The 17318-nt window shown below is 40.6% G+C and overlaps 1 long non-coding RNA gene across 1 annotated transcript in view; it reads left to right on the top strand.

Moving 5' to 3' along the window:
* Positions 1 to 17318, top strand: part of LOC145514711 (uncharacterized) — a 581776-nt gene that overhangs the window by 429497 nt on the left and 134961 nt on the right. Inside the window, exon 8 of the long non-coding RNA XR_014060312.1 lies at positions 2308 to 2490. This is a non-coding gene — a long non-coding RNA (uncharacterized LOC145514711). The remainder of the gene's footprint in view (positions 1 to 2307; positions 2491 to 17318) is intronic.

The raw sequence follows: 17318 nt of genomic DNA, 5'->3' as shown, positions 1-17318 counted from the left end.
CTTAGGCTCTCTCTGATTTAACTAAAGACCAAGAATTCTTTCATATGGGCCTGCTACATACTGAATTGGAGCTTTCAGATTCGTGAATGGCTAGTATACATCGCTGCCATAAGGGTGGTGTCATCTGCCTATCTGAGGTTACTGGTATTTCTCCCGGCAATCTTGATTCCAGCTTGTGCTTCACCCTTATGGCAGAAATCAAAGAACTAAAGAGCCTCTTGATTAAAGTGAAAGAGAAGAGTGAAAAAGTTAGCTTAAAACTCAACATTCAGAAAACTAAAATCATGGCATCCGGTCCCATCACTTCATGACAAATAGATGGGGAAACAATGGAAATAGTGACAGACTTTCTTTTCTTGGGCTCTAAAATCACTGCAAATGGTGACTGCAGCCATGAAATTAAAAGACACTTGCTCCTTGGAAGAAAAGTTATGACCAAGTTAGACAGCATATTAAAAAGCAGAGACATTACTTCACTGAAAAAGGTCCGTCTAGTCCAAGCTATGGTTTTTCCAGTAGTCACGTATGTATGTGAGAGTTGGACTATAAAGAAAGCTGAGCACTGAAGAATTGATGCTTTCAAATTGTGGTGTTGGAGAAGACTCTTGAGAGTCCCTTGAAATGCCAGGAGATCAAACCATTCAATCCTGAAGGAAATAAGTCCTGAATATTCATTGGAAGGACAGACGCTGAAGTTGAAACTCCAATACTTTGGCCACCTGATGCAAAGAGCCAACTCATTGGAAAAGACCCTGATTCTGGGAAAGATTGAAGGCAGGAGGAGAAGGGGATGACAGATGATGAGATGGTTGTATGGCATCACCGACTCAATGGACATAAGTTTGAGCAAGCTCTGGGAGTTGGTGCTGGACAGGGAAGCCTTGTGTGCTGCAGTCCATGGGGTCACAGAGTTGGACATGACTGAGCAACTGAACTGGATATACATTCCTAATAGAATTCATACAATCAAGACAAGATTTGCTTTCTTATACTTCTTATCACCAGGTTGGAATAAAAGTATTAAAGTTACCTTCAGTTGTATCCTGACCTTGCCAGCAACACCCACCTGCTGGGTAGAAGTCACAAGATTCTGAGAGTAGAGTGATCATAGCCACTTCCTTCCAGAGACTCCAATCCCCAGCGAAAGGCTAGTGGACATTCCTTTAGCTTCCACTGCCAGACTAGAAAGTCTACTATTCCAGTCAATTAGAAAATCTAATTCAGTGGAAACAGTGGAGAAACCCACGGCCTTTTGGTTTTTAACCGAATGGTAGATGAAAAGTAGGCATGAATGAGAATGGCAGGGGACATTTGCAGTCAGTAGCTTTAAGGGATAAATAGTGTTCTGGTGCAGGCTGCTCTTCAAATATGTCCTAGGATGAATTAGAAAGCACACATCAGAAAGGTGTGTTTCATGGTTGCAGTCTGCAGATGGTTTCAGACAAGGATTATAGTCCACTGTCATGAGGTAGAAGGAGCATATACAGTCTTCAGGGTGACCACCAAACATCCCAAAGTCATTATCTCATTCAAGAGAAGAAGGGGGGATATTTGAGATGCTCTGGTTAATCTGTTCCATTATCAGATCCCTGATTGATGACAAGCCAAGCTGTTATCCCTCACCTCCCTCACTTAATCAGCTTTATTACCTGCCACACTTCCCTGCCACCCGTCCCTGCTGGTCCCCAAGCATGGGTTTAAAGTCTGAAAGACTGACGTGAATCCAAACAGTGCCCCTTTCTAGATGTACAACCACAGGAAACTTGTCAACCACTCTGAGACCCAGTTTCTGTTTTCTGTATCATGCCGATAATGTTGACAGGATTAAACAGTAGCCATTTTCGGAAAGGTCTAACTCAGAGCCTCAATCATATGGATTTTTTTTTTTTTTTTAATAATACCCTCACTGAAAAAGAGAATTGCCATCACATATGGATAGTCCTTATCCTTGTTTTGAGATGGATGGCCTCGAAGCTCAGCCCTTAACTATGGGTTTCACTGATGTCACATGTGTGCTAATGTGCTGATCAGAATTAAGAAGGGAAATAAGATGACTGAATTAGTTAGGACTTTGTGTGCTTGCCAAGGCTAAACCCAGCTTGAGCTGACTTAAGGAAAAATGCTTGTGGTAAATTATAAATAGTAATGTTTCATGAAATAATGGGATGGAATTGCAACTGAGCTTAGCTAGGGAAGGGTCTGGAAACAAGGACTGGAAGCCATAAGTAAACCTAAAAATTGATACTCTCCCCTTAACTATTCCTACTTCTCGTCATGTGCTTGATTTATCGTTCTGTTTCCTTACAGCCATTCTCTGCTCCAAGTTCCCAGGGAAGCCTATGTAGCCCCAGGGATCCTGGCTTCACCTTTGAGAGGACCAGCCAGCGGCCAAGACCATCAGTCCTGTTCCTGGTCCCAGTTTCAGATTCCTAGAAGACAGAATCTGATTCCTTCAGCTTGAGTCTGCCTTCTGCTCATCAGCTCTGAGTGGTAAGTAAAGTCATAGAATGACTAATGGCTACTAGGGGCTCCTACACATCTTGGATATGCTATGATACAGGAACAGATTGATAATTTTAGGAAGAATGTAAGAGGGAAGAGGATTAGAAAGAAGTAGTAGATTAAAGGTTGCTCAGTCACCGTTCTCTATAAAGTGCTGAATATCTAGATGTGTCCATCCAGCTTTAGAGAACTATCTAGTATATATTTTTAAATATTTATTTTTGACTGTGCTGGGTCTTCATTGCTATGCGTGGGCTTTCTCTAGTTGCGGCGAGCAGGGGCTACCCGCTAGTTGTGGTGCCCAGGCTTCTCATTGCAATGGCTTCTGTTATTGCAGAGCACGGCCTCTAGGTGTGTGGGCTTCTGTAGTTGTGGCATGTGGGCTCAGTAGAGATGTATATTTACATGAGAAAATTGGACCAGATCAATGGTTCTCAGCCTTGGCTTGTCACTTGAGTGACGCAGGGAACTTTTAAAAATCTTAATATCCAAGCAACATTCCCAGACCAAATACATCAGAATCTCTATCCATGGGATCCTGATAGCAATATATATATATATAATATACGTGTATATAATATATATATATTTTTAAGTTCTTTAGAACTTTAGTTTTAAACTAGTTTAGAACTTTATTTTTTTAAGTTCTTTAGACGATTCAGTTTTCAGCTAAGGTTCATAACCATTGGACAAGGTCAGTGGTTCTCAAATGAATCGCCTCAATCTCGTTAAAATGAAGGTTGTGATTTAATTGGTTCAAATCGGGGCAGGGGATTCTGCAGTGCTAACAAGCTCCGAGCTATTGTCAGTGCTGCTGGTCTATAGATTATACTTTGAGTAGCAAAGTACTGAATTATCCCTGTGTCCAAGTCAGGTCCTGAGATATATTTAAAACAATATTCACTCTTTCATTTATTTTTGACTGCGCTGAGTCTTCATTGGTGTGTGCGGGCTTTCTCTAGTTGCGGTGAGCAGGGGCTACTCTTACTTGTGGTGCAAGAGCTTCTCATTGTGGTGGCTTCTTAAGAAAGAGATTATTTTCTCCACAAGTATTTATTTTCTGCTCTGTACTGGACCCTATGCTAAATACTAAGTCACATAAATCTAGTATCTGCCACAGAGGAATTTGGATGTAGTCCATATAGCTGGAGAGAGGCAAAAGAAAATATTCTATGTATACCACCTTTACTTAGCTGTGTTTGGAGGCCTGTTTATTAGGGATTTGTGTCTGTTTTGGTCTGGTTTGTTTTTTAAGAAAATGTCCTTAGTGAAAAAGGCATCTGGCTTCCCTGATGGGAGAAAAGCTCGCTCAAGACATGGAAGGAAGGGAGGACATAAAATCTAGCAATTTAGGGCAACAAAAGTGAGACATGGAGTCTGTGATGGAAAGAACAGTTTGGCCCTGAGCAAAAAGGACAAAAATGATCATTTAACTGGGGATTAAGAAAATGATCAGTATGATGGTAATAGATACATAGATACTGCATGAAAAGATCTCTTTGTTTTCCAGTGGATTCAATGATTAATGAACCAAGCCCACTCTAAGAGACCAGACACACATTTTAGGACATATCTGGAGTCCCTAATAATAACATAACCAAAGCTGTTTCAGTGCTTATACTCACAGTTCATTAAGCTACTCTATGCCAGAAAGCCAGCAATACCAGGACAAATTGATTCCTCATTTCCATGTCATAGAGCTTGTGTCCAAATAGCACAGTGGCACACAGCTTCATTCAGCAAATATTCTCTCAGTGACTAGTAGGTGCCAGGCACTGAATTTGACCAAAGTCTCAACATTGCAATTTGAGGATTATTCATATGCTATTATCTTTTTTAAAATATATATTTATTTATTTTTGGCTGTGCTGGGTCTTTGTTGCTATGCAGGCTTTTCTCTAGTTGCAGTGAGCGGGGGCTACTCTTCATTGCAATGCATGATTTTCTCATTGCGGTGCCTTCTCTTGTTGTGGAGCACAGGCTCCAGCAGTTGCAGTATGTGGGCTCAGTAGTTGGGGCACTCAAGCTCTAGAGCACAGGCTCTGTAGTTGTGATGCCCAGACTTTGTTGCTCCATGGCATGTGGCATCTTCCTGGACCAGGGATGGAACCTGTGTCTCCTGAATTGGCAGGCAGATTCTTTACCAATGAGCCATGAGGGAGGCCCCTGCCGTTCTCTTTTGATGACAAGAGCAAGCTGTTTTTCTATCCTTGGTTGTGTTTAATCCTTCTGGAAACCTGAGATTAAGGAGTCAGGGTGGTGATGTCTTTATGTTGGTGATGCTGGTGGAAACTGGGACATATTTCCCATTGAAGAAATTTTGAAACATGAGATCAAAAGTATTGAAGGACCATATAAAGTCCCACAGCTGGTAGGTAGCCAAGCTGGAATAAGAACAGGGATGCCCAAATTCCAGATTTGGGTTCTGTCCATTTAACCGTGAATGGTTAACAATGATATTAGCTAGTTGTTAAAGTTTGGTTTGGGGTTAGCCATCATAAATACTTAGGGGAAGATGAATTGAAAATACAGGGCCTGTAAAATACCATGGCTTTGTGTATGAAGAGAGGGAGAGCTTCAAAATGGCAGTTCCTGGAGTTTCAAATTTCTCGTTTCTAGCATGGATTCTTTTCTCCTGGCAAGGAAGGCTGGAACAAGAAGCAGTCATGAAGGGAACATTTCCCTCTGTCTCACAAATGTATTTCTGTGCCAAAGTCAGCTTCTACCTTTATAGCTAATACACGTCAAAAGAGAATATTTAGACAGGCACTTCACAAAAGTGCGGTTAGTTTAGGAAGTCAGAGGGTTGTAAGTGGCCCCAAGAAAATGTCGTGCTTTTCAGACAGCTTCAAGCTCCCCAGCCTTCCAGCTTCCCATCTGTTTATACTCTCACTCCACTCTTAACAGCAGCCAGGGGTTTGAGTCCATCCAAAAAGGGAACGTGATTGCCTTCTCTGTAGGGTCGAAAATTCTCACCGGCTCTCTGGAAGAAAGCTCAGATTCCTTAGACGAGTGCACAATGCCTTTTGTGCTGTGGCCACTGCTGATCACTCCAGCCTTCCCTTCCCTCCTTCAGCTTTCCATAAAGTGCTTCAACAAAAGCAGATCACATAAAGCTGCACCCTGACTTATAGAACACTTGGGGTAATACTTCCCTGCCTTTGACTATGCTGGTTCCACTGCAGGAATGCTGCCTCTGCCTTCTTTTTTATAATCTTTTTAATTTTTTTTTTTCTTATTGGAGTATAGCTGCTCTAAAACGTTGCTAACTTATTCTTTTTAAAATATATATTTAATTGGCTGTGCCAGGTCTTAGTTGAGGCAGGCAGGATCTAGTTCTCTGACCAGGGATTGAACCTAAGCCCCCCGCATCGGGAGCCTGGAGTCTTGTTCACTGAATCACCAGAGAAGTCACTTTGTTGTGTTAATTTCTGTTGTACAGCAAAGTAAATCAAAGATATGTTTACATATATCCCCTCTTTTTTGGATTTCCTTTCCATTGGAGCAGAGTTGAGTTTCCAATGCTTTACAGTAGATTGTCATTAGTTATCTATTTTATCCATAGTATCAGTGAAAGTTGCACAGCCGTGTCTGACTCTTTGTGACCCGATGGATAGTCCATGGAATTCTCCAGGCCAGAATACTGGAGTGGGTAGTCGTTCCTTTCTCCAGGGGATCTTCCCAACCCAGGGATCGAACCCAGGTCTCCCACATTGCAGACAGATTCTTTACCAGCTGAGCCACCAGGGAAGTCCAGTGTATCTATGTCAGTTCCAATTTTCTGCATCTGCCCTCTTCACTCAGCAGATTGTTACTCATCCTTAAGGACTCAAACCTTATCCAAAGGTTTATCCTTGACAAGCCCCAGACTAGAGCAGGGGAGTCACCTTATGCTATATCTATGAGTTTTTAAAAGCAAAACTCATTCATCTGTCGATGAACATTTAGATTATTTCTGTATTTTGACGATTGTAAATAATGCTGCTATGAACACTGAGGTACATGTATCTTTTCATTAAAAATTAGCATTTTCATTTTTTTTCAGATATATTGTTGGGTCATATGGTAGTTTATATGGTAGGTCTTATGTTTTTAGGCTTTTGAGCAACCACCATGCTGTTTTCCACAGTGGCTGCACCAATTTATATTCTCACCAGCTTTGTACAAGGGTTCCCCTTTCTCCATATCCTCACCAACATTTGTTACCTGTGGTCTTTTTGATGGTAGCCATTCTGAAAGATATTAGGTGATATTTCGTTGTGGTTTTAATTTGCATTTCTCTGATTGTTAACAATGTTCAGCATCTTTTCATGTGCCTGGTGGCCATCTGTATGTCTTTTTTTTTGAAAAATGTCTATTCAGATCTTCTGCCCATTTTAGAATATTTTTTTGGTAGAATTTACCTTGAAGCCAGCTAGATTTAGAATTTTCTTTTTTTTTTTCTACTTTTTTTTCCTTCTACTTTTATTTTAAGTCTAAATTCAAAAGACATCTCTTCCATAAAAGCATCCCCAGATCAGTGCAAGCTGACTTTGGGACATGACTTCTTTTTTTTTTTTTTTTTTTTTATATAAATTTATTTATTTTAGTTGGGGGCTAATTACTTTACAATATTGTAATAGTTTTTGCCATACATTGACATGAATCAGCCATGGGTTTACATGTGTTCCCCTTCCTGGACCCCCCACCCACCTCCCTCCCCATCCCATCCCTCTGGGTCATCCCATTGCCCCGGCCCTGAGCCCTTGTCTCATGCATCGAACATGGAATGGTGTTCTGTTTCACATATGATAATATACATGTTTCAATGCTATTCTCCCAGAACGTCCCACCCTCACCTTCTCCCTCAGAGTCCATAAGACTGTTCTATGCATCTGTGTCTCTTATTCTGTCTCACATATAGGGTTATCGTTACCATCTTTCAAATTCCATATATATGCATTAGTATACTGTATTGGTGTTTTTCTTTCTGGCTTACTTCACTCTGTATAATGGGCTCCAGTTTCATCCATGTCAGTAGAACCGATTCAAACATATTTTTTCTAATGGCTGAGTAATATTCCATTGTGTATATGTACCACAGCTTCCTTCTCCATTCGTCTGCTGATGGACATCTAGGTTGCTTCCATGTCCTGGCTATTGTAAACAGTGCTGCGATGAACACTGGGGTACACGCGTCTCTTTCAATTCTGGTTTCCTCGGTGTATATGCCCAGCAGTGGGATTGCTGGGTCATATGGCAGTTCTATTCCCAGTTTTTTAAGGAATCTCCACACTGTTCTCCATAGTGGCTGTACTAGTTTGCATTCCCACCAACAGTGTAAGAAGGTTCCCTTTTCTCCACACCCTCTCCAGCATTTACTGCTTGTAGACTTTTGGATAGCAGCCATTCTGACTGGTGTGAAATGATACCTCATTGTGTAGAATTTTCTTTGTGGGAAGATTTTTAAATTAGTTTTTACTGGAGTATAGTTGCTTTACAATGTTGTATTAGTTTCTGTTGAACAACAAAGAGAATCAGTTATACATATAAATATATCCTCTCTTTTTTAGATTTCCTTCCCATTTAGGTCACCACTAAGCCTTGAGTAGAGTTCCTTGTGCTATACAGTAGGTTCTGATTAGTTACCTATTTTATATATAGTAGTGTATCTATATCAGTCCCAGTCTCCCAGTTCCTTCCACCTTCCTTCTCCCTCTGGTATCCACTTGTCCATTCTTTATGTTTGTGTCTCTATTTCTGCTTTGCAAATAAGTTTATCTGCATATTTTTTCTAGATTTCATATGTGAGCAACATTATATATTTGCTTTTCTGACTTACTTCACTCTGTAGGAGAGTCTCTAGGTCTATCCGTATCTCTGCAAATTATGCAATTCTGTTCCTTTTATGGCTGAATAATATTCCATTGTATATATGCACCATATCTTCTTTATCCATTCTTCTGTCGATGGACATTTAGGTTGCTTCTATCTCCTGGCTACTGTAAATAGTGATCAGTGAACATTAGGGGACATGTATCTTTTTGTTCTGCCCATTTTTAAATCAGGCTGTTTGCTTTTTGATGTCATGTTGTATGAGCTGTTTATATATTTTGATTATTAACTCTCTAATCATATCATTAGCAGATATTTTCCCCCACTTAGCGAGTGGTATGTCTGTATGTGTGTGTGTAATGGAATCCTGTTTGGCCATAAAAATGAAATTTTGCCATTTGCAACAACACAGATGGACTTGGAGGGTATTAGGCTAAGTGAAATAAGTCAGAAAAGCAAATACTGGGTGATATCACTTAAATATGAAATCCCAAAATGACACAGATATAAGGAACAAACTAGTGATTATTAGTGGGGAGAGGAAAGTGAGGAGAGGCAAGAAAGAGTTAGGGATTAAGAGATACAAACTATTATGTATAAAAAAGCTACAAGGATGTATTGTACCACACAGGGAATATAGCCAATATTTTATAATAATTATAAATAGAGGACAGCCTTTAAAGATTGTGAATCATTATGATGTATACCTATAAATTACATAATATTGTACATCAGTATATCTCAATTTAAAAAAGTAAAAAGAAAAAGCAAAACCTAGTCATCATCATCACCCTCCAAAAAATCACTGAGGGTCCCTTAGGTTTGAGCCACTGTTCTAATCACTTGACATATATTCTCATTTTTTAATATACACAACATCTCTATAGATTTGAAATTAAATAAAGTAACAAACAAAATCTTGAGCTTTCCAAATAGGATAATGTCTGGGACATAGTAAGCATAGAAACTGCTCAATAATTTGTAGAGCTAAATTTATAACTGTTTTTCATTCATTTAAAAGATAGATTTTATTTTTAGAAGTTGTAGATTTGTCAAAAAATTGAAAATGTAGCACAGAAAGTTTCCTTGTACTCCATGCAGTTTTCCCTATTATTAACATCATGCATGAGTTTTATATATTTACTGTAATTAATCAAGTAATATTTATGCATTATTATTAAAGGTATAGATTATTCAGATCTTAGTTTTTATCTGTTGTCCTTTCTGCTGTGGAATCCCATCCTGGATATCACAGTACATTTTGTTGTCGTATCTCCTTAGGTTCCTCTTGGCTGTGACCATGTGTCACTTTCCTTGTTTTTGATGACCTTGACAGTTTTAAGGAGTCAAGTATTTTGTAGGATATCCCTTTATTGGAATTTGATGTTTTCCCATGGCTAGTCTAGAGTTATGGGGTTTTGAGAGGAAAACTACAGTGGCAAATGCCATTTCCATCATGTCATATCAAGGCTATTTATCATCAACGTGATTTATGAGGGTGGAGGTTGACCTTGATCACAAGACCAAGGTAGTGTTTTTCAGATTTCTTTACTGAGAAATTACTAATCCCCTCCTCCCTGCTTTTCATATATTCTTGGGAACAAAGTCACAGTGTACAGATCAAACTTAGAGTATGAAACTATGCTCCCCCTCCTTAAAGACAAGAGTATTTACAAAATAGACTGGAAATCATTTAAACAGGTTATTTTTCCCTCCTCCCTGAGTTATTAACTTATTTAATCATTTATTTAGATATGTATAGACTCATAAGGAGAAGAAAATGGCAACCCACTCCAGTACTCTTGCCTGGAAAATCCCATGGACGGAGGAGCCTGGTAGGCTGCAGTCCATGGGGTCGCAAAGAGTAGGACATGACTGGGTGACTTTACTTTCACTTTTCGCTTTCATGCATTGGAGAAGGAAATGGCAACCCACTCCAGTGTTCTTGCCTGGAGAATCCCAGGGGCAGGGGAGCCTGGTGGGCTGCCGTCTATGGGGTCGCACAGAGTCAGACACGACTGAAGCGACTTAGCAGCAGCAGACTCATAAATGTGCATTTTCTACTGTGAGTTTTAATCCAACACTACATACTTTCGTTGCTGTAAATTGTCTAGCTTTGGCTCTTGAGAGTTCTTTAAGTTCTTTCAAGGAGCACCTGTACTCCTTTGACATCCCTACATCATTGTGAGCATTTAAAATTTTTGAGCCTTTTCTTACCTTCTCCTCCAAGCTCATTTTATATATTTTCTGCTCAAGCCCTAGAGCATTTTTCCAAGAAGCCCTGGTTTCTCTTAATGGAGAATGGTATTAGAAACCAAGATCTGGGTACTAGCTGTGCTCATTGCTACTGGGGTACTATTTCTTTTGGATGTTCTTAGCTAAGTGGTCAAAAAATATGTACTACCTATGTATGTGTATGCTGACTCATGTATATATCAATATATATACACACAGATTTGTATATATATGCATGTAAATATTTCCATCTGTAACCAACTGCAGTTCCAGTAAGCGAAGTATCAGTTCATCTTGATGCTTCCAGCTTTGATCATTGATCACATGAATTACTCTAGCTTCCTCATCTTGCTTATTTATGTTTCCATTCCAGCAGTGAGAAACTTAGTTCCCATCTTCTGCCATCCATTCAGTTATCTGTTTAGCTCCAGTGTACATGCACACCAGTATCAGAATTGTTAACCTGTAGCCCTGTGGAAAACGACTTTGTCAGCCTGGGTACAGTGCTTACGTTATTCTTCTTGCGTTGAATCTTGAAGACTCTACTCATTTCCAAAATTACTTAGGTCAGCACCTTCTCTTCCCATCCTTTTCGATGAGGTTGTCTTACACATTTATAACACAGATAGCTTTTCTTGTCACAGTCTATATTCTTTCCTGGAATTCCCGATTTCCTAAATGGTGTGTGTGTGTGTGTGTGTGTGTGCGTGTGCACACGCATGCATTAAGGTAACCTTTTTGTGCATACAAGTTTTATTACTCATTTATTTTTCATCATCTGTTTATTTCCCATTTATTCAGCTTACAGTACTCTTGTTTCACACACTCAAAAATAAGTTGAATTAACTGACATTTAGAAATTGTCTCTAAAGGTATTTAAAGTAAAACAGAAAGATCAGAATCTGCAGAGATTCTCAGGAATGATGTAGATAAACTGATCAGAGCTTAACATGAAGCAGTTACTGCAATAGAAGTTGCAATAGAGTCTCCTGGCTTCCAAGCAGAGCAGCATCCTAGGACAGACAGATCCTTTTCCGGCCCTAAACACAGAGTGTCAGCTGTAAAGTTTCTGTAGGAAAGTGAGATGGACTGAAGTTGACTTTGGAGCTACTTGCAGGGTCCCAGATGGAAAGTCTTTAACCCCAAAGTCCAGAGGAGATTACATTTAGGATTCCCATGGCTGGTTCAGGAATCTGTCCTCTAGAAGTTCACACAAGCACAGTGAGATTCACAGCCAGCACTGGAAATGAGCCTTCATCATCATGTGAGACACTTGAATACTTATGTTAACATTTGAACATATCATTTGAACACTTCTGATAACATCTGTCTTTACAAGATACTTCTGTTTGTTCTTCTTCCTATCATTTCAGGTCCACGTTCGGAAGCCTTGCCAGGTGTATAGTCATTCCTATTTTACATATTAGCAAGCTGAGGATCAGAAAGGGTGTGGTTTCCCGTTGGCACATAGAAGAGGGGGCTCCATCCCAGAACCCAGCTTTTCCTCCACTCCTCCAAAGGGACTCTTGCTGTTTCCATCACCCTTGACTACTCTGGGGACAGAACCCCAGATAAAGCTAATCTGAACCTGAGGCTGTGTGTGTAAACTTCATTTCTGATTCCTATGAGAATCCACATTAGAGGGACGGGGATTTCAATATGGACAATATGGACTTTAAATAAAATCCCTCACAGGTATGCTAGGCCCAGATGTCACTTCAAAGCATTTAAAGGTGTTCTTTGGCCTCCTTTGGCAAAGAAAGCAGATGTTTTATTTTTTCTTCCCAAGTCACTCTTAGGTACCAATGCTTTCTCATATCTAGCGTCATTTTTAAATTACCCAGAAAATAACAATAAAAACTTCTGAACAGTCAGAGCAGGTGGTGATCATTCCATTCCCTCTTTGTTTGCACACACTTTTTCAGACCTTCTTACTCTTACTTTACACAGAACTCAAATGCTCATAATTTCTTGGTATCCAGTCCCACAACATGTTAGAAACGGCAACTGGAAAGAGAGGAGAGTGAGTAGAAGAATTCGGCTTTAAGGATTTAAAATAGGAAACCATCCAGGAACATGTGGTCAGGAAGCAAAGGGTCTCTGTACAACTCAGTCTCCCTTGATGGCACAGGTTCATTTAAGTATGGTGGCATACATAATCTGTACTCAGATGTTTCCAAATTATTTTAAAATGCAAATAGTGTTTTGTATACTCTACTTCAAATGTTGATTTTTCAAAAAGGTTTTCGTTCAAAATGATTTAAATAAAAGAAATAGTCATTCCACATTTAAAGGAGGGAAGACTTATATCTATGGAAAGCAAGACTACCCGGTATAACTCATTAACTCAATAATCACTTATTGTGTATAAACTGTACGTCAGAAATTTGGGATAAAGAAACAATATCAATTCCTGTCTTTGGGAAGCTCAACATCTAATTTAACTGAGGTCTGGATGGCTGAGGTTTCTATGGTATGAAAAGCTGATGGTTAAATCCTCCCTATGGTCTGAGTCTTCCAGGACTCCTCGAGGTGAGAACCACCTCTAAGGTGTCAGGGTTCAAGAAGCAGTGACAAGGTTAATTATTACAGAAAGAGAAGGAATAGGTCATGGAGTGAGGGAAGAGGGAAGGGAAGGAGGGAAGAAGGAAAGAACCCTGCCATCCTGCTAACTTTGGGCAGATGAAAAAAAAATGCCTTATCCCAAAATTTCCACTCTAGATCCATGTAAACTTGGTCAAATGTTATAAATAAGAGTAATTTTACAGGTGCCATATCTTCCAAGCAAAAAATAACACAAAACCTAGTGATGTAGATGTTATTATCCCAATTTTGTATAGGAAACTGAGGCCCCAAGTATATAACCATCCTATCCAAGTTTGGAACTTGGACACCTAGGCGTGGCTGGAGCTGAATATGAATGAGTCCAGGTCTGTTCTATTTGGTGTGAGATCCCAGACACTCTTCATTATGCAACATTGTCTTCATTTGAAGGAAGTTGGACAGATCCAAGAAATGTCTGCAATAATGTTGTTGTTGTTCAATTGCTAAGTCGTGGTTGACTCTTTGCAACCCCATGGACTGTAGCACACAAGGCTCCTTTGTCCTCCACTGTCTCCTGGAGTTTGCTCAAGTTTATGTCCATTGAGTCAGTGATGCTATCTAACCATCTCATCCTCTGCCACCCCCTTCTCCTTTTGCCCCCAATCTTTTCCAGTAATACACAATACGTATACAATAAAATGTCGCCAGTAAAAAACAGGGGAGAAGGAAGGGAAAAGAAGAGAGAAAAGAGAAAAAGCATTTTTAGGATCCCCCTTCCACAGAGGCTGTACTCATTCATCCATCCATGACACGTTCCCATAGGACACAACCACTCTGTCATTCAGTGCTGTGTGGCAGTTGCTCACACTCCAGTTGGACAGAGTTTGGTGAAGAGAATGTTTATACAGACATAGCACCATTTGAGAAACCCTCAAGATACCTGCAGTGCATGTAGCCCAGGACTAGTAAAGGAGAAAGGAGGGAAGGATTGGGATCTAGAGAGAGAATGCCAAGAGCAGACCGCCTCCTAACAGGAGCCATGATCTTCCTCTGAGGGAGTGAAATCAGCCATGGTGGTCCCACGGCAAGGGAATTAGGGAACTAAAAACCACAACCTCCACCTCATCTCTCCCTCCTTTCAGTCTCCTGGTGGGCTCCCCGTTGGCCAAACCCAGCCAGAGACTGGAGAGTAAGGGACTCCTCTGGTGTAGAGGTCAACACAGAGCAGAGTGAAAAGGGAAAAGGACATCTGGAAAGACAAATAAAACATTCCCTCCAGCCACCCTTATGCATTCCAACGTGGTACCAGCTTAATTCAGTATCAAAGGATGCTTTCCCATTAAGATCATGATCTTTCTTGGCACAACCCTCCAGGGATCTACGAGTAATTGACTGGAATTGGCCTGTAAGTAACTGACGAGAAGTTGGGCTACATTTGTCACCTTTGTCTCAACCCAAGCCTGGGAACTTGTTCCTTTTTCTTCTTTGGTTGGTTTGATCATTTTGATGTTGGTAACATCTTAGAATTTTTGAAAGGTGATCTTAACCTCTGTTTGCTAGGACACAGTGTAGATAACACCTTGTGGATTTAAAATATCCAGGGAGATAGCTTCCCTGGTGGCTCAGACGGTGAAAAATCCGCCTGCAACTGTGGGAGACCTGGGTCTGATCCCTGGGTTGGAAAGATCCTCTGGAGGAGGGCATGGCAACCCCTCCAGTATTGCTGCCTGGAGAATCCCCATGGACAGAGGATCCTGGCGGGCTGCAGTCCATGGTGTCGCAAAGAGTCGGACGCGACTAAGTGTCTAAGCACAGCAGAGCAATGCTGTCATGAAAGAAGCATGGGACTTGATTTTAGGAATCTCCACACCTTACAAACTGAGTGACCTTGGACAAGTCAGGTGCCTTATCAGAGCCTCAGATCTCACTCATGTAAAATAAGAATGACAAAGTTATCTCTCAGGATACTTTTGACAGATTAAGGGCACAAAGCAAAAGCACAAGTATGCTTTGCATCATACATAGAGGGCAGTGATTTTTCAATTTGTTATTTTTCAGTAAGGCAGCCTAGTAGTCAAGACATAAAGGTGGAGGTCAGAAAATAGAGCTTTGAACCTTGGCTCTGGAACTTCTTAACTGAGTGACAAGAAGCAAATGCTGTAATCTTTCCAAACCTCAGTTTCCTTATCTATAAAATGGGAATAACTAGAATCCCATCTCTCAGGCCATCATTTACTGGTTCATGATGAACCTCAGTAAGGATAACCATGGGTACTTATTACTCCTGCATTGTTAGACATGCAAAAGCTACCTTCACAGCAGTGGGCAGGTCCATAAGTCATTTGTTAATTCAACAGTACGTACCATCCCTGTTACTTTCCAAGATATAAGATCTAGCTGGGGATTGACATCAGCAGACGACACTGCTTCTCTTGAGGCCACAGCAATAAGCACAATATAACTCCTGAGTGCTGCTCCTACTACCATTCCTTTCAAGTTTTGTTTACCCAAACTTCAGAGACTTTGACTTTGTTGCTGTTGTTCAGTAGTGTCTGACTCTTTGCAACCCCATGGACTGCAGCATGCCAGGCTTCCCTGTCCTTTACCATCTCCCAGGGCTTCCTCAAACCCCTGTCCATTGAGTCGGCGATGCCATCCAACCATCTCATCCTCTGTTGTCCATCCCCTTCTCCTCCTGCCTTCAATCCTTCCCAGCATCAGGGTTTTTACTAATGAGTCAGCTCAGCTCTTCACATCAGGTGACCAAAGTATTGGAGCTTCACCTTTAGCATCGGTCCTTCCAATGAATATTCAGGATTGATTTCCTTTAGGATAGCCTGGTTTGATCTCCTTGCAATCCAAGGGACTCTTAAGAGCCTTCTCCAACACCACAGTTCAAAAGCATCAATTCTTTGGCACACAGCCTACTTTATGGACCAACTCTTACATCCATACATGACTACTGGAAAAACTATAGCTGTGACTGGATGAACCTTTGTTGACAAAGTGATGTCTCTGCTTTTTAATATGCTGTCTAGGTTTGTCATGGCTTTTCTTTCAAGGAGCAAGCATCTTTTAAAGTCATGGCTGAAGTCACCATCTGCAATGATTTTGGAGCCCCAAAGAATAAAGTCTGTCACTGTTTCCATTGTTTCCCCATCTATTTGCCATGAAGTGATGGGACCAGATGCCATGATCTTAGTTTTTTGAATGTTGAGTTTTAAGCCAACATTTTCACTCTCCTCTTCTACCTTCATCAAGAGGCTCTTTAGTTCCTCTTCATATTCTGCCATAAGGGTGGTGTCATCTGCATATCTGAGGTTATTGATATTTCTCCCTGCAGTCTTGATTCCAGCTTGTGATTAATACAGTCTGGCATTTCACATTTCACTCTACATAAAAGTTAAATAAGCAGGGTGACAATACAGCTTTGACGTACTCCTTTCCCAATTTGGAACCAGTCCATAGTTCCATGTCCAGTTCTAATTGTTGCTTCTTGACCTGAATACAGGTTTCTCAGGAGGCAGGTAAGGTGGTCTGATATTCTCATCTTTTGAAGAATTTTCCAAGTTAGTCAAAGGCATTAACATAGTCAATGAAGCAGAAGTAGAGGTTTCTCTAGAATTCTCTTGCTTTTCCTATGATCCAACAGTGTTGGCAATTTGATCTCTGCTTCGTCTACCTTTTCTAAATTCCAGCTTGAACATATGGAAGTTCTTGGTTCATGTACTACTGAAGCCTAGCTTGGAGTATTTTGAGCATTACTTTGCTAGGGTGTGAGATGAATGTAATTGTGCGGTAGTTTGAACAATCTTTGGCATTGCCTTTCTTTCAGATTGGAATGAAAACTGATCTTTTCCAGTCCTGTGGCCACTGCTGAGTTTTCCAAATTTGCTGGCATATTGAGTGCAGCACTTTCACAGCATCATCTTAGCCCAGCTGGAATTCCATCACCCCACTAGCTTTGTTCATAATGATGCTTCCTAAGGCCCCCTTGACTTCACACTTCAGGACGTCTGGCTCTAGTTGAGTGATCGCACCATTGTGGTTATCTGGGTCATTAAGATCTTTTTTGTCGAGTTCTTCTGTGTATTCTTGCCACTTCTTAATATCTTCTGCTTCTGTTAGGTCCATATGGATTCTGTCCTTGATTGTGCCCATCTTTGCATGAAATATTCCCTTGGTATGTCTAATTTTCTTGAAGAGATCTCTAGTCTTTCCCA

This window comes from Giraffa tippelskirchi, chromosome 7, assembly GCF_054371585.1.
Source record: "Giraffa tippelskirchi isolate mGirTip1 chromosome 7, T2T-mGirTip1v1.2.pri, whole genome shotgun sequence".
Lineage (NCBI taxonomy): Eukaryota > Metazoa > Chordata > Mammalia > Artiodactyla > Giraffidae > Giraffa > Giraffa tippelskirchi.
The sequence above is the reverse complement of the archived record's forward strand: the minus strand, read 5'-3'. Positions and strand labels throughout refer to the sequence as shown.